This window comes from Neomonachus schauinslandi, chromosome 14 (genome assembly GCF_002201575.2).
Source record: "Neomonachus schauinslandi chromosome 14, ASM220157v2, whole genome shotgun sequence".
NCBI lineage: Eukaryota > Metazoa > Chordata > Mammalia > Carnivora > Phocidae > Neomonachus > Neomonachus schauinslandi.
The window spans coordinates 24,978,452-24,996,597 of record NC_058416.1 but is presented as its reverse complement, the minus strand read 5'-3'; the positions used below and the strand labels follow the sequence as shown (position 1 = coordinate 24,996,597).

At 39.0% G+C, this 18,146-nt stretch overlaps 1 protein-coding gene across 1 annotated transcript in view; it reads right to left on the bottom strand.

Moving 5' to 3' along the window:
• Nucleotides 1-18,146, bottom strand: part of DYM (dymeclin) — a 342,707-nt gene that overhangs the window by 68,994 nt on the left and 255,567 nt on the right.

Here is an 18,146-nt window from a genome sequence, read left to right as displayed (position 1 = left end):
AAATCAGTTACCTATTGCTGTGTAACAAACTACTCCAAAGCTTAGCAACTTAGAACAGCAATAACCATTTGTCCTGCTAATAATTTGGGCCAGGCTTGATGGGGCCAGCAGGTCTCTGCTCCGCATGGCTTCACATGGAGATGCTCAACTGGAGGAGAGAGGATCTCCCGGTATGATAGCTCGCATGGCTGGCAAGTTGGTGCTGGCTTGTGAGGAAAAGGGTGGGGGGCACAGCTAGGGTGTGGGGATTCTCAGGGTCTTTGATTCTTCTGCACATGGTCTCTTCTGGATGGCAAGAACTTCTTCACAGCATGAAGGTTCCAACAGATCTAATTATCTATTATCAAATTTTGGTTAATTTTAATTCGCAAGGAAAACTATCCCAATAATTATAATTTGCAAGTTATTTGAATCTTTAAGTTGCTACCACGACTGAATCGGATTCTGGTGCAGGTACATACTATGAATGACAATAGGCAAATGAAATCCTTTACACTAAAAAGCATTATTAAATGGGTAATAATCACTACTTGTAAAAAGATGAAAAATTACCATGAATTTGATTAGAGTTTCTTTACAATTACAAAATCGTCTAATTATCAGTATTTAAACAGACCTAAATGTTATCTAATCACATCACCATTTGGGTGTCAGAGTTTCAAATGGTATTTAAAGAAGGTTGCTATTTGATTTTTTTTCCCCATGAAGATTAAATGAGGTAGCATTTGTAAGGTCCTTAAAATAGTGTGTAACACACAATAAGTACCATGTGAGTGTTTTTTCAAACAATCTATCTGAAAGAAAAAAAATCATTTTAATCTTAGACATTATCATAAGAACAAAAAGATAAATGCCTTTCTTTTTTTTTTTTTTTAAGATTTTATTTATTTATTTGACAGAGAGAGACACAGCGAGAGAGGGAACACAAGCAGGGGGAGTGGGAGAGGGAGAAGCAGGCTTCCCACAGAGCAGGGAGACCTATGTGGGGCTCGATCCCAGGACCCTGGGATCATGATCTGAGCCGAAGGCAGACGCTTAACGACTGAGCCACCCAGGCGCCCCGATAAATGCCTTTCTAAAGCTGATAAATTAAAATTCAATTACTGTAACTACAAAGAACTTAGAAATCACACTTCTTAGTGTTAAATATAAGCCCCAGATCCCACTTCCATTAATTTACAAAACTGGTCCCTGAGAGGAGATGTATAGAAAAGCTGGCTTACATTTATGGAATAATACAAGGTTTTACAAAAAGACATGTTTTAAAAACCAACCATGTTTCCTCTGTATTGTGTCAAAATGAGCTGTCAGAGATAAAATCTGATGGCTCACTGGTAGAGCAGCAAAATACGTGGAGAATATCACGTCTTTTTCATTCATGTTTTTTTTTTTTCTTTTTTGTACATACAGCTTCCATTCCAGAAATGGATCCCAGATCAGACTTTCTTTTCAAAAAAAAGAAAAAAGAAAAAAAATCCTTATTTTGTGATAGAAAATCTCAAATGTTAAAACAAGTATCCTAAAAAAACGGTCCTTGGGCGCCTGGGTGGCTCAGTTGGTTAAGCGACTGCCTTCGGCTCAGGTCATGATCCCAGGGTCCTGGGATCGAGTCCCACATCGGGCTCCCGGCTCAGCGGGAAGCCTGCTTCTCCCTCTCCCACTCCCCTTGCTTGTGTTCCTGCTCTCGCTGTCTCTGTCAAATAAATAAATAAAATCTTTAAAAAAAAAAAAAAAAACGGTCCTATTTTCAGCTGCTGCTGGTCTTTGTCCACGTTGGTAATGACCACTACACAAGTTCTGTGCTAAGCTGTGGTTTCATGTCTAACAGACAAGCTGGCAGTCACGGGAGTATCTTACCCTGTCAACAGTACTCAGAGCTGCCTCATTATATAAACTTCCTTTTCCTTTTAAGAGGGAATTTATACAGTTAAATAGTTTCAAATCATTTATTTTTAGTTTCCTTAAGAGAAGCATATGTATCTTGTTTGTATTAGTTTTGGGGGGATTCCAAGAGAGTTGTCTAAATTTCCTGCATTTTCAGCAGAAAATAAAACCTTCAATAAAATTAATGCGACTTTGCCAAAGTGGGGAAGAAGGGGGAGGAAACGCACAGGCAAGCCTCTTTTTAAAGTTAATGTGCAAATGGCCTTCAAAGCCAATCATTTGGTGATAGACTCTTGTTATCTTTATGTTGTTAATTTACTGGCACACATACTAAAAAGCTTTGTGACCATGTTATTTCTAGCCAGAACTGGATTTGTCCCCAAATATCAAGTTTCTGATAGCAAGAACTAGCTTTATATTACATGCAAAACCACAGCTGAAGACTAAATCCTGTGACCAGAGGAGACAATGTGTAACCTTAATAATGTGGGGGCTGAGAGAAGGGGGAGGGGGTGGGGGAAGGCAGAGTTATGGCACCAACGTTCTTGCGTGGGGATGTAAAAACGATCTGGTCTTTTTCTTCATTCCTTGGACAGGGTTTGAACACGGCCCACAAACCTAAACTAGAAGCCTGGGAAGTATGTTATTGAAAACATGCTTACTGGTGGCAGGAAGGCAAGAGAATGGTGGCTGCTTGGGGACACTGGCTAACTTTCCAAGTTTTTCCATACTTGGAAAACACCCATAGAACTCACAAAAAAGGAATGTTCTGATGGAATCCAACTCAGTTGCAGCTCCCAACAATCACATTACCTTAGTAGGCTACCCACACTGGGCACAAAGTGGGATGCAGGGCAGTACCTTCTCCTACTTCCTCCCAGGCCCTCCTATTGGTAGAGAATGAGCATATATCCGAGCCTCGAGTTTTTTGTTTCGTTTTTTTAAAATTTAATGTTTTGCCTTAAGAATTAGTGTTCATTTCCATTCTTCTTCAAAATATATTGGTGTTTTATTATAATAAGAACTACTCTTTCACATCCTATGAAAAATAAAATCTGAGTAAAATAACTCTCTAGAAGATGTATCTTTTTTTATAATGGCTTTGACTCTCCCTCACCCCATCAGAAAGAGAAGAGCCCCCCATTACAGTCTCAGCTCTGCCAATAATGAGCTGTGTGACCTTTGCTAAGTCACTTCACCTGAGTAGAAGTTATTTTTAAGTCTCACCTTCCATAAAGACTGTAGAAAATGCTGAATTTATTTATTTATTTATTTATTTTTAAAGGATTTTATTTATTTATTTGAGAGAGAGAGAATGAGAGAGAGCACATGAGAGGGGGGAGGGTCAGAGGGAGAAGCACACTCCCTACTGAGCAGGGAGCCTAATGCGGGACTCGATCCAGGGACTCCAGGATCATGACCTGAGCCGAAGGCAGTCGCTTAACCAACTGAGCCACCCAGGTGCCCGAAAATGCTGAATTTAGAACGCAAATTTCATTAGAGTAACCAAACATGTAATTAATGTAGAAAAAGCTTTAGGATGACCTCAAACTTCAGTAAAATCCAGAATTTAGATTACCCTAGCACCTTGAACTGAGTCACTGTTAGTTTAGAAGGGAAAAACACTCAACAACCTTTGAGAGTAAAAATGTAAAAGGAGAAGTTTGAAAATAATCATTCTCTAAACCAAGGAACCTACTGGTTCTTCTAGAATGCATTAAATTTCAAGGCTTATTATCTTTGATATTGTTAATGCACAAAAGGGAAATAATCTCTATACCTGGGTTCCCTTTTTTCATTCCTTCTCTGGAAGAAGAGTCAGTGGTGCTAAGAATCACAGGAGAGTTACAGACCAGTTAAGGAAAAAAGGAAAAACAGAGGTAGCTGCACATCAGTGGAGAGAAGCTCTAGATTGGGTGCTAGTCCCAGTTTTGCCATAGACTGGACAAGTCGCTGTCTGAGCCTCAGTCCCTTCAAATGTAAAATAAATGGGCTCTCTGGGGTGATGCAGGGAAGCATTCTAAGTGACCCAGACTGGCTTCTGCTTCGGATATGCAGAGACTGTCCTCTCTTACTCTACCAGGGAGAAAAAGCCAGATAATTTAATAAATCATAAGTCTTCCTAGGAAGACCATCAGAGAATGATTTTGGAAGGCAATCAAGTGAAATGAATTCTCTAGAGGGACCAGCCCCTCTAAAGAGAGATGGAGCACAGATATGCTCTTGCTTTTGGCAGAGCACAGGAGGAAGACCCGGTCTCCACGGAAGTTGACAGAAAGAAATCAGATAAGATTTCAATAAATTCTTAAAGGCTAAGTGTGGTCTAATGTGTCAGTCTGGAAAGCTGGAGCCCCAGATACAGGGGGGTTTGCACTCACTGGAAAGCTCTTTTCTACCAGCCTTCCCCTCGTCGCGAGAAAGATACGGTGTGGAGAAGGGGAAAGAGGGAAAAAGCCCTCTATCGGACCCTGCTTCCCAGAGCCTCCTCTCATACTAAAGCAAAAGCCTTAAGCTACTGGGGCAGCAAACTCTATTGGCCCAGAGCACCAGGAAACTTCCATTGCTTCTAGGGGAGAAGTAGATACATAACCCATCTGCCTCTGAATGCAAAGCAGGAAACTCACGTCCAGGACACAGGCAGAGATCTGTTCTTGCTGGTGGAGGGACTGAGCAAAAACCCTCTAACATTGGGGGTTAGGGCAGGAAACCATATTGGGCGCAGAATCCTATACCTGGATCCTATGCTACCACTGGGGAAGGGGCAGGAACCTCTCACTCAAGGCCAACCACAGACACAGAGCTGCTAAGATGAGGAGGGACAGAGATGCTGAGAAAGCGCCACTTCTAAGACCCAGGCACACACAGGGACTCCCTAAGAAAGAGGCTGGACCAGGACAACAGAAATACCCCTTCTCTGACTCCACTGTAGGGACTGCTGAAAGCAGAGGTTGGTAAAGCAACACTGAACAGAACCCAGGCCCCACTCTTCAGGCACAGGCAATAACCACTAGGAAATGTCAAGCTAGTAGTGTTCTAAAGACAAAACCCAAACCCAGCTCCAGTCCTAACCAGAATGAGCCAACTCCTCATCAGCAGAGGTGTGCCCATTTATAGGCATACTTTCCATTCCAGTCTCTACTGTCTTATACATAATGTCTGGTATTTAAAAGAAAACTAAGACACATAAAATAAATCATATGTTCCTAAGTAACATAAGGTGTATGATGTGGTAGGTGCTGGAGACAGAGCAGTGACCCACACATGCCCATACCTTCACATGGGTTATCATTTAGAGGAGATTCACCCTGGGGGGTACAGGCACCATGGGAGCACTTGGGGGTCTTGGGGAGAAAGGGGAGAAGAAGTATAGCAGAGTGGTTAGGAACACAAGCTTTGGAGTCAGGCCTGGATTTGAGCCCCAGCTTTAGCATTTACTAGCTATGTGTCCTTTGGGCCTCAGCTTTTTCATCTGAAAAATTAGAATATTACCTATTTTATAGGATATGATTAAATAATATATTTTAAAATCTGCTGTCCTGCTTAGCAGATATAAAGTGCTCATTACATGGTAGTTACTGTGATTACTTATTATTAACAGGCAGAGACCTGTCTGAGTTTGTGGGGAGGTAAAAGGCAGAAGGAAGTGCACGCACAGAAAGCCTAACAGTGAAGTGGAACATGCTACAGGGAGGAAATCCAGTTTGGCTAGAATGTCAAATGTGGGTGGGTGGGTGGGTGACAAGAGGTGGAACCAGATCAAACAGGTCTCACAGGTCAAGTCAGATGAGTGCCAGACTTCCCTTAGCACAAAGAGGGCCTTCGGGGCTCCTTCTACTTCAGAAACACCCAAAAAGAGAAGAAAAAACCACTTCCAGCTAAAATGCAGCACTGGAGAACAGAAGATGAAACAATTCTGGAAAGGTCCAGGAAGTGCATTTCGAAAGCCTATAGAGGCAGACATTTGGGCATATGACTTGCTACCCACAGAGCAAAGGGCACAAGAAACGGGAAAGGGAGAGTAGAAATTGAAACTCAGGGGTGAACTCTGGAACTACCATCCAAAATTTTGAAAAAGGACAATAGGCTGACATTTTCTAACAGAACAATACATAGTACAAAGCTATATGAGGTAATATATTAGAAATGGCACCATTCATAGAAAGAAAAAACAGTGAGAGACAGAACCCAGAAATGCATCCAAGGATGTGTGGGAATACAGTAAATTATACAGACTGAATTTCTTACCAGAGGAGACAAATCAGTGAATCATTGCTACTGGGCTGAGTAATAATTAAATAGAAAAAATGTAAAGGCTAGATCTCTAATTAATTCCTTCAACAAAAAGAATTCTAGAAGATTAAAAGGTTAAGAAATAAACTTCTGGGGGTTAGAAAAAAATACAGGTTAAATATTTTCATCCTTTTGACCCAGGGATGGGGTAAGAGAGGAAGGGAGGTTTTTCAACGTTTTAGAAAAGAATCTAGAGTCTCTAAAGGTAAAAAACACAGAGTTTTGAATACATGAAAATTCTAAGTCTTTTGAAGTGAAAAAAGGAGCCTCATAAATGGAGAAGAGACTAATAGCAACTAAGAAAAATATTAACAACATATTCAGGAAGAGCAAAACCACATGAAGAAATTCTACAAATCAGTAAGAAAAATATAAACAGCCAGTGGCTTGGTGCTAATCAGTGACAGAGATGCAACCAGAGTTGTTCTTAACAGAAGAACGCACGGCTTCAGAGTCATTCATAAGTACACAAGTAATATCGAGAAAGCAAACAAAATCAGTTCAAAAAAAGCAGGACAGAAGACAAAAAAACAAAAAAAAAAAACCCTAAATAAATAAATAAATCAGAAAATAGAGTAAACCCATAAGAGATAGGTAAATAAATACATTTGTCTCTTTTAAAAACAACAAGCAGGCAACATGCTAATCAGGAAAAGAGGGAAAAACACACATATAAAACATTAGGGAAGGGAAAAGGAATATAACTATGGATATGGAAAACATTTCAATGAAAATTCTCTGTATAATTCTCTAAGAAAACTGACAATCTGTGATAAAAATGCAAAAACTCAAAACACTAATATATTAGTGAGGTTGAAGGAAAACAAAAACTCTAATGAAATGTTAGTGGGAACCCAAAATGATACAACCTCACTGGAAGAACATTTGGCAATACATAACAAATGACATGTGCATATGCACTCTGACTCAGGAATCCCAGTTTAGAAGGCAACTTGCACAATTATGAGACTGTATGCACAAGGTTAGTCATGATAGCATTTGTAAATAATGAAAGGAAACAAAATGTCCATCAGTAAACTACGGTATCTCCACATAATACCATGCAGGCAGGAAAAGCAATGGAGAGGTCTCTACACTAATATGGAGTGATCTCTGGGAGATACTGTGAATACAGAAAGGTGCAAAAACAGTACACACTGTGTCATCTTTTGGGTAAGACAGGACCTGGGGAAGAGTCTGTGAGAGAGAGAGAGAGTGTGTGTGTGTGTGTGTGTGTGTGTATGCAAAAAGATCCTGGAAGGATAGACTAAAAATAATAAAAGGGTGCCTGGGTGGCTCAACTGGTTGAGCATCTGACTCTTGGTTTTGGCCCATAGGTTTTGATCTTATGGGTTGTGGAATCAAGCCCTGAGTTGGGCTCCTCCCTCAGCGGGGAGTCTGCTTGAGAGATTCTTTCCCTCTGCCCCTACCCCCCTCTCTCTGTCTCTAAAAATAGGCGAATAAATCTTTAAAAAATAAAAATAATAAAGAAAATAACAGTTATCTACAGAGGAAGGGAGGAAATAAGGAAGAGGAAATAGGGATGGAAGCAAGAGCTTTCTGTGTATATCCTGTTACACAGTTTTAACTTTGGAAATAAACATTTTACATAGTCCAAAATAAAGCCAAATTGAGACTTAAAAAGAATTCTCTAAAACTTGACAATAAACTGGAACAACTTATCAGAATTCTGACATAATGATACAGACAAAAGTACTTAATTTCTGTGTCTTTGAAATACGGTATTATTTTGACTGTACATAAATATAATCTTAGTAGAATACTAAGTAGAATGTATTCTAAGGACAAACAGAAATGAAATCTCATACTTAATGGTCTAATTTTTAGGAGTCATATTGGTGACAGTATTTTCAAGCTACTTATTACCTAATGCAAGTAAATAGGTTAAGGTTTTTTACGAATCAAGGTTTTCAGTGTAAGAGAGGAAACAGAAACATAAAACCAAATAAAAAAGGAAAGCTAAAAACTTGTAATGTCAAATATGAATTTAAAATTGTAAACATGATTTTTGTTTTAAAAATATGTATTTTCTAATACAGTCCACTGAAAAGGTCTAGTAATAATAACCAAACAGCAATGAGAGTACCAGCTGTCAGATTATATCCTCTAAACACCATTTGTGACCAAAAAAACAAGCAAACATACAAAGAAAGAAAACAACGCAAGTCTCCTCGAAAGGATGACTGGCACCAGGTCTGTGGCAGAATGTACACAAGATTAGCTGGGACATCTTGCTCTAGAAATCAAGAAAGCTTGCAATGACTAGTGGATTGTGTTAAAGGGACACAGAAGTCAACATGATGTGTTAACCCAGTGACCAAAGATAAAACTTCAAAGAGCTGAACTTCAAATATAATGAGATTTCTGGCAGGTGGATTATGTTTTAGACCAACTCTCCTACCTGAGAACAGTTATAAAAGCTAGACATGTGTAGGACACCTGGGTGGCTCATTCAGCCAAGCGGACAACTCTTGATTTCGGCTTGGGTCATAATCTCAGGGTCCTGGGATTGGGCCCTGCGCTGGGCTCCGTGCTCAGTGGTTAGTCTGCTTCAGGATTTCTCTCCCTCTCCCTAAGCCCCTCTTCCTGCTTGTGCTCATTCTCTCTCTCAAATAAATAAATCTTAAAAAAAAAAAAGTTAGACATTAATATATACATATGTGCACATGCATACACTGTTTAATGGCCTCAGAAAGCTATCAAGGTAGTAAAAAAAATTGTAGATCCAAGATTTGGGAAGACAGGAAAGTCTAGAGAGGTAAGCCTGGCATTTAAACCACTTTTCCCTTAAAGATGTTTACTAAAGTATAGCTGAGGGCCTCAGAAACTGAGTAGGTAGGGAATCTTAGCAAAAGGTTTGATGGGCTCACAGGAGTTAAAGGTGGAAAGGGCAAATATCGGAATTCAGGATCTGTCAAAAAAGAGGGACCCAGGTAATTCCTTCAGGATTTTATGTGGAAGTCCAAGAGGTACACCTGAGTTGTACAGGTGAAGAAGAAATAGACCATCCCTAAGAGAGACTCACATACAGGTTTGAAGCATCTCAATCAAACTGGATTAAGTCAATCTGGGTGTAATATCATCCCTAGCCTAGGCAGTTGCCACAAGCAAAAAATCCTCTCTGGAGAAAGATAACATCATCCAGGGCCTCAAATTATCTCCATCATTCTTCATATAAAATGTCTGGCACTCAATAAAAATAACCAGGTACATTAAAAGATAAGACCACGTAACTGAAAGACAAGAGAAACAATAGACAATAGAAACAGGCCCACAGGGAAACATCAAACACATGCTTTAAAATAATTATGCTTAACAAGTTCGAGGACAAGACTGAAAATTTTGGCAGAGAACTGTAAGCTACAAAAAAGAACTCCATGAAAAAATCTAGAAGTTAAAAATACAATAACTAATTAAGAACTTAATGGATGGCTTAAAGAGCATATGAGACATAACTGCAGAGAAAATCAGTAAAGTAGAAAACAGTTGATAAGAAAACATCCAGAATAAAGAGAAAGGAACAGACACAGTATTTTAGAGATTGACACTAGCTGAGAAATACAATAGGTGACAAATTCAAGAAGCATTACGAACCCTAAGCAGGATAAATCTGACAAAAACCACTCTCAGTACATAACAGTAAAACTACTGAAAACCAAAGACAGAGCAATTTTACAAGCAGCCAAAGAAGGACACTCTGTGATAATCCTTCTATGTACTTAAGATTTGCACACTTTTCTGTATGTGTATAATATTTCACAAAAAAGTTTTTTAAAAGAATGTAATGAGTTCAAACTTAGTCATTATATAAAACTCCATGAGTTTAATAATGTAATCCTTTAAAAAATTAAAGAGGAAACTCTCACTTCCCAAACCCACCAATTCATTGGACGACATTATTAAGTAAATGGTCCACTATCTTCTAACTCTAAAAACTGGAGATTAAAAGGGAATAATTAAGCCTTTGACTTTCCTTTATGAACTGTATTTCAACTACCCTGTCTGGTGAAGCAACGTTCTTCTAGAAAAATTATAGCTAATGAATGTAGAAGGAAAAATAATGTTGAAAACAAAAATGTTGCAATTCTTAACTAATTGACTTATTTGGGCAACACTCATCAATGGTTAGAACTATGCTATGAAAAGGTGAAGTGGAACCTCACAGTGGAGAAATCAGGCTGTCCCCACCTGAAATCACCGATCAATCTTAGCCTCACTAAGAATAAGTAAGACAACCACACCTCCTAAAGTGTAGAGCAAACACTATCCCTATGAAGTAATCTTGCCAAGAAAGAAGAATATGAATCTACTCAAGCCTGTAAAGCTAACTTCCCTTTACAGTAAATATGAGGGAGAGAAGAAGTTAAACACTACCAGAGGAAGCCAAAAGACATTCTTGGGATGTGGAAGATTCTACAGGACAAATGGCCATTTCTGCAACGTAATAATGGTATGAGGGGAAGAAATGGGGTGCGGAGGGGTCGCTCTAAATTAAGAGAGACTTAATAGACATAACAGCCAAATATATGAATTTTTATTTAGGATTCTGATGTTAGCACTGCCGACAGCCTTATGAGACTGCTGGAGAGATCCGATTGTGTTGTGTATTAGATCACACCTAGGAAATATTGCTACTTTTGTTAGGTGTGATAATCATATGTGATTATGAAAGAAGATGTTATTTTTAGAGATACATACCAAGATATGGAAGACTAAAATTCCAATATTTACTCTGAAATACCACAGCAAAGAAGAAGGTTCAGATGAAAGATACATGACAAAATCTAATGGTTGGATCTAGATAGTTGGCATACTGGGGTTCATTAAATACCTTTTGCATTACATTTGAATTTTTGTCATAACAAATATTTTGTTAAATTGACAAACTGAATGAAAGGGAAACTTGTCTAGGTAAATACAAATTATTCGATTTGACCTATAAGCAAATTAAAAATGTGAAGAGAGTAACACACAAAAAAAGTGAACGACTTGTCAGAGATGAACTGTTGAAAAGGGGGGCTGTGCTCATCTAGTTTTTATTTTTTTTTAAGATTTTATTTATTAATTTGACACAGAGAGAGAGATAGTGAGAGAGAGAGCACATGCAGGGGGAGCAGCAGGCAGGCAGAGGGAGAGGGAGAAGCAGGCTCTCCGCTGAGCAGGGAGCCTGATGCGGGGCTTGATCCCAGGACCCTGGGATCATGACCCGAGCCGAAGGCAGCCGCTTAACCGACTGAGCCACCCAGGTGCCCTGTGCTCATCTAGTTTTATGAGTAACACCTTTATATTTTCAGGGAATATGTAATTACTATGCCCTTTAAGTTTTTATTTATTTTATTTTTTAAAGTTGTTTTTTTTTTTTTTTTTAAGAGAGTGAGTGCGTGAGCAGGGGATGGGGAGAGGAAGAAAGAGAATCTTGCCCAGCGCAGAGCCCAACTCAGGGCTCGATCTCATGACCCTGAGATCATGACCTGAGCTGAAATCAAGAGCTGGATGCTTAACTGACTGAGCCATGCAGGCGCCCCTGAAGATTTTTAAGTAATCTCTACACCCAACATGGGGCTTGGACTCACAACCCCGAGACCAACAGTCGCACTCTCCACTGTCTAAGCCAGCCAGGCGCCCCACACTTAAGCTTTTAAGTCAGGAAAAAAAAAGATAGTTTTTCATGCTTTCCTTAACTGAGGGTAGCATAACTGATTTCAAAGCATGGTAAAGTTAGCTCAAAAATGAAAACAAAAGCCAATGTCACTAAAATACTCAAAATATATACACATCAAAGTCAACACTGCTAAAAAAATTCTATAACCCAAGGAGCTTCAAGAACTCTAGAACTGTACAATACTAGGAAATCTATTGATGTAATCAGAGTAAATATTCAAAGGAGAAAAAAGTTACGGTTGTCCTGGTGGATTTTTAAAAGGAATTTGAGAAAAGTTAAATTAAAAAGTTGTTTGCTAAAGTAAGAGAAAGGGCCTTCATTTGAAAAATGCACAGTGAACACAAACACATAATTTACAAAAGGTAAAAACATTAAGATATGTTCACTTTTGCTAGTTTAAAAATACCCATGAAAATGATAATGCTATTCCTTTTTTTTTTTTGACATTTCACATTGACACAAATAACAAATCTAATTCCCAGTGTTGTCAAGAAGAAAGGAAATGGGATTCTCAACCGAGTCCTGACAGAAGTGTAATCTAACACAACTTGTCCAGGTTTCAGTGTATCAGTATATACTAAAAAAGTCTTTAAAAGTGCAAAGACTTTTCTGTGCCTGCAATTCTAATATTAGAAATTTATCCTAAGCAAATAAGACTGTGCTCAAGGATTTAGCCTTGTGGATGCTTACTGTATAATAATGAAAAATTCTCATTACCCCGAATTTGTTTTCTTTCGCAGCCATACCGAACTACCACAAGTTTAGCAGCTTACAACAATGCAAACTTATTATCTCACAGTTCCGAAGACATTCGGGTAGGTTTGGCTGGTTCCTCTGCCCTGGGTCTCATGAGGCCAAATTCAAGGCGTCAGCTGGGCGAGGCTCTTATCTGGAGGCTCTGGGGGAGAATTTATTTCCAAGTTCATTCAGGTTGGCAGAATTCAGTTCCTTCTGGCTGCAGAGCTGAGTTTCCTATTTTCTTGCTGGCTGTCAGCTGGAAGTCTCTGTTAGCAGCTTCAGGCTGCCTGCATCACATCGCCCCTTCCATCTTCAAACCGGCAATGGCGTGTCAAATCCCTCTCAGCTTTGAATCTCTCCGACTTCCCCTTTGGGCATATCTCTTGTACTTGAGCTGGAGAAGTTCTCTACTTTTAAGGGCTCATGTGTTTTGATTGGGTCCACCTAAATAAGCCAAACTAATCTCCTGATCTTAAGGTCCATAACCTTACTTACATCTGCTAAGTCCCTCTGGCTGTGTAACTTACCGTATCCACAGGTTCTGGGATTAGGACCTGGACACTTTTCAGAGGTCGTTACTCTACCACTATTACTCAAGCGTCATTACACCTGCCACAATCCCAAATGTCCAACAGTAGATGATTGTAGTACATCTGGACAATGGAATACCATGTAGTTAATCAAATGATGGAGGTCAGACAACTTAGAATGGACTGATAGAAGGGCAGACGTGAAGAGGTAGGTAATAAAGCAAGTTCAATAACATGTTAACTGTAGAGTCTAGGTGGTAGGTATATGGGTATTTCATTGTAAAAATTTCTCAACTTTTTTTATTGGAAAATTTTCATAATAAGATGTTGAGGAAAAAACAATTAGCCCAATGATCTTTCAAGCCCTACCCCCCATCAATGGTCTTCAAATGGCATTGGGTCAAAGTCTACGAGAATTCTAGCAAAGCAGCAGCAAATAAGCTTTTGCATAAGGTTTACAAGGAGACTAAGTTTCAAAAAGCATTAAATATCACTCCATTTTATTTTTCAGATGATTAGCAAAATTAAAATAGGAAAATAATAATATAGGGTACATTTTTTTAAACTGTTAATTTAAAAACCAAATTATATCTTATGCTTGAGGCATTTTTATTTTCAAAAAGGAAGTTCTCTCTAAAATAATTAACACATAAAACAAATGTCTCAATTTAATTATTTCTCAATAGGAGACAACAAACCCACCCCACAGTTTAAGAAAATTTGACAAAACAGGTTCTCAATTGTGACAAACAAAATATCAAATAACCACAGAAGACCATGATTTCACAAACAGTAACTGAGGGCCCACGTCGTGACCGGCAGCATTGACCGAAGCACTGAGAACAGGTAATGAGGATATAAAATTAGATGCAGTCCTTGACCTTTATTTCACCTTGGGAGTTATAAATCCTGTCTAATTTTGCAAGGCAGAAATTTCTCAAAAACACTTCTCTCAAGATACGTAAGGAATTTTACATAAAAACCTAACTTAGTATTTTCACTTGGAAATCATATTACGAATATAATTGAGGGATGCTGAACCTCAATCTAGACACCAAAAACCATTTTCATGGACTCAAATCAGGAGCAATTACTCTGTATCTTAAAGACTTCTCAGTTCTACGGAAACTTGGCCAGAGCTCCAGAAGAGGAGTACTGCCATAATAGTTAACAGCCCAGGCTTGGGGTCAACCTGACTGGCCTTGGATTCCCTGGCTCTACTATGTACTACTCATGTGACCTTGGGCAAGATTCTAAACCTGGACTTCTTTATCAGCACAACTGTTACAGTCGAGTGGCAACAAGACAGTGAATATAAAACACCCACCCCAACGCCTAACACGCAGTAGCAGTTACTAGCTGTAGCTCTTACTAGTAAAAGCAATAGTAATAATGAATGAAAGTTTCCTATTAGATACAGATGTGCTTCCAAGGTATACGAACTCTATCGGGCACTAAGACAAACAACTGTACTGCTTCTGACTTACGCTTTCATGTCTATTTAAAGAGAGGTGCCTCCATGATGTTGAAATTTGAATTCTAGAACATCTGAGTGCGTTGCAGTGAAATGTACTGAGCTAACTGTGAATCTGAGATCTTTAAGAACCTAAATGCCACTCTTATATTAAATGGCTAATTCCTTTAGGAAATGCTGTGATCAAAAAATTTCAAGTCTAATGCTGAAATATAGGTGACCCCTGATTGAAGACAGTTTGATTTGAAACCCACTGCATTATAACTATATTCCACATAATGTTCCGAAGTTGTATTTATGTTTGTCTAAGGACTGGGATCAGTGCCTACATTTTGCCCAAACTGCCAATGCTCACAATTCAGTCAAGGTCAGTAGCAATGAGGGTGACTCGGTCTTCTGCTACAATTAGAGCAACAGATCACTGAAAAAGTTGCCATGGAAACTGCCTATCGCCCAGCAATTACCATTCAAAAACTTTGGGAGGCAATTCTGTGTTAAATTTGCAATTTATTTCTTGTGGCAGAAACAAATTTTAAAAGCAGTTTGAAGGGTCCTCAGAGTAATGAAGAATGCTTACTACAAGAAGAGTTACTAAAATAAGATGTCTTTAGTCTGTCATTGGACATATATTTTCAAAAAGCCTCAAAGGTACCCAAAAGTATATAGAAACTCAGTTTTGATCTTACTATTGTCTGTGACATAAGGTCATAAAATACAAATTGTTCACTCACTTTAATCTATTTTCGGGGAATGGAACTTAACCTGTGACACTGACATGGATCTGACTTACAATGGCTCACCTCAGGATCAGGCTTAGCAATCAAAGAAGCCGTGAGTTGGGGCAGCCTCCATTTTGCTCTATAGTGCGGACTTCTTTGTAAAAGAAAGATGCCTAATTTTATTCTCTGGATAGTTTTTCCTGGAAAACAGTTTGGGGAAACAACTATCAATATGTAAAAGATAAAATCAAAATAGTATGGGAAAAACCCTAATGTAGCATAAAGGAAATCCTTTTTTAGAGGCAAAGAAAAAGTTGATACTCATATAGAAAGAGAAAAAAGCTATTAAAAGGAGTCTCTTCAGTCAAAATCTACTTGGCAAGAAGGAAGGTGATTCCCCCTTTTCTTATCTCCTGTTCTACTTCTTTAGTCTATTTGTATCAACTGGGAATAAGGAAACGATTTTGTTATCAGGAAGGTATGAAATGCAAGCAAAAGACATTTTAGGGTAATGAGAACAGTGTAACAAGAAAACTTTCAAGCCCAAGTCTTAGTATCAGTGGTAACAAAACTCAAACTCACTAGGTGGCATTTCTCTTAAAAGCACAGTGACAGTACCAGGAAGTAATATAAAGATGTAGCTTTCCTACAGTTTATAAACCATTCAGCGGCAATTTAGTGACAGTCCTCCTCAGCCAGCTGTTTCTAAGTAGGAGACGGGCAGTTTCAGTCCCAAGTCAGAGATGCTGTCAGACACGCACCAGCACAAGTGGGACGGGCTGTGCGTGCCAGCTCACCACGTGCGCATCCGTCACGGGCCCCGGCTGCAACACAAAGCCTTTGGTAGTGGACGCCATTCGCTTCACTTCCGCAAGGACGCGACTGTGCACAGCGGCAATTCCACAACAATCTCTACCTCATTTCATCAATAAAGCCAACGTTCACTCGAAATTTCCTGAATATCATCATTTGGTTTTACCACGAGATCACACCAGGAGCTAGGTGAACAAGAACACTCAAATATCCAAAGAACTGGAAAATGGCAGTGTAAATCAGTTTTAGCAACTTAGTTATACTTTTTATTTTTTATTTTTTTATTTTTTAAGGATTTTATTTATTTATTTGAGAGAGAGAGAGAATGAGAGACAGAGAGCATGAGAGGGAGGAGGGTCAGAGGGAGAAGTAGACTCCCTGCCGAGCAGGGAGCCCGATGCGGGACTCGATCCTGGGACTCCAGGATCATGACCTGAGCCGAAGGCAGTCGCTTAACCAACTGAGCCACCCAGGCGCCCTAGTTATACTTTTTAAAATAAAAGTGCCTCTCCAAGCAAAATTTTTAGGAAGCAGTTTTTCTCCCTGTAGGTGTCTGATTTATACTGAGGAAACATGTTATGACATTATTTGAACTAATTTACTGGTTTTTATTTATTCAACAGTCACTGTTAACTCTAACTCCTTGGTGTGCCAACAAGCCAAACAGACAAATGATGATAACCTTCTTAAAGACCTCAACTTCATGTCAATTAAAATTTGAGGAAACCAGATGGGGAATCAAACACGTTGAACAAAAAGAGTACAAAAATTTTAAGACAAAGGCATGGACGGAGATATTAACAATGAATTAACTGCATACACAAAATGCCAGTTACAAACTGCCTTTTATAAAAGCTCTCAAAACAGTTGCTGTCTGAATATTCCTTACCCTTCTAAGAGCTTTGGTAACAGCAAGGATACTGAACACCTGCCCAGGATTCTGTGTTCCTCTGTAATTTACTGGCCATGGTAGGTCTGGTTCAATGTACTCCAGGCAGCTGGGAAGTTTTATTAACTCCTTCAGGTTACCAGGCTAATTGATGCAATTTAATCAATCCTCCCAGTAGCTACCCATTAGCCCACACAATATTCCCAGGTGAAATCTGTCATTCATTTAACAAATACCAATTGACGACTGTTATGAAAAGGTGCCCGACTAAGGAACAGTACTGAAGCAGGGCCCAACGATGTAACCCCTGCCTGTACAGAGTTTCCAGTCCAGCGGGAGAGCTGTGAATTGTGGGAAACACAATGAAGGCAAAGAAAAGGAAGAAACAAGAGTATAAACAAATGCAATTTAGACCGGAGACCCCGTAAAGCAGCACAGGAAGGGTCCCATTTAAGACTTCACATCAGAATGCTTTCGGGAGTTGCAGTCAGTGTTCGTAGAGATTGCCGATTAAATTAAAATACCAGAAGTAGGAGAAAACACCTAATTGTGGAATGTGTAATTTTTTTTTTAAGCAGTTTTAGCCAATCTCTCTTGAATTACCAACAATCAGACTTAGGTTGATGGCATGAGGGTGCTGATGAGTCTGTTACTTTCCAGGCTAAGACAGAGAATAATGCATTAAACTCAGTTTTGAAAATGATCCCAAATATTTATTGCAAGTGAGTGTTTGGCTTCCTGTTATTTTTTCCCCTAAACTTTAGTTTTAATTTTATCAAAGTAACAAATGAGCCTAGTTTAAAAGTCAAGACTACTACTAGATTTGAAACAAAAGCAGTCTGCAGCCGCCTTCTGCCTCCCTCTAACCACCCCCCATAGAGGCAAGGATTTTTGAGCCATTTAATCCATTTTCTCTGACATTTGGATTCTTAATTCTGAAAGAGTATGTGCTGGTATCTCTCAATTTTAATTTTAAATTATCTATTGACTTCTTACCCTTGAAAACTGAGGTTTTTCCTCTTCTAAATTAATTTTAAAATCAGCTTAAATTTTTCTAGTTTACTAAACTATTGAAAATACCCATTTTGGGGATGCCTGAGTGGCTCAGCCAGTTAAGCGGCTGCCT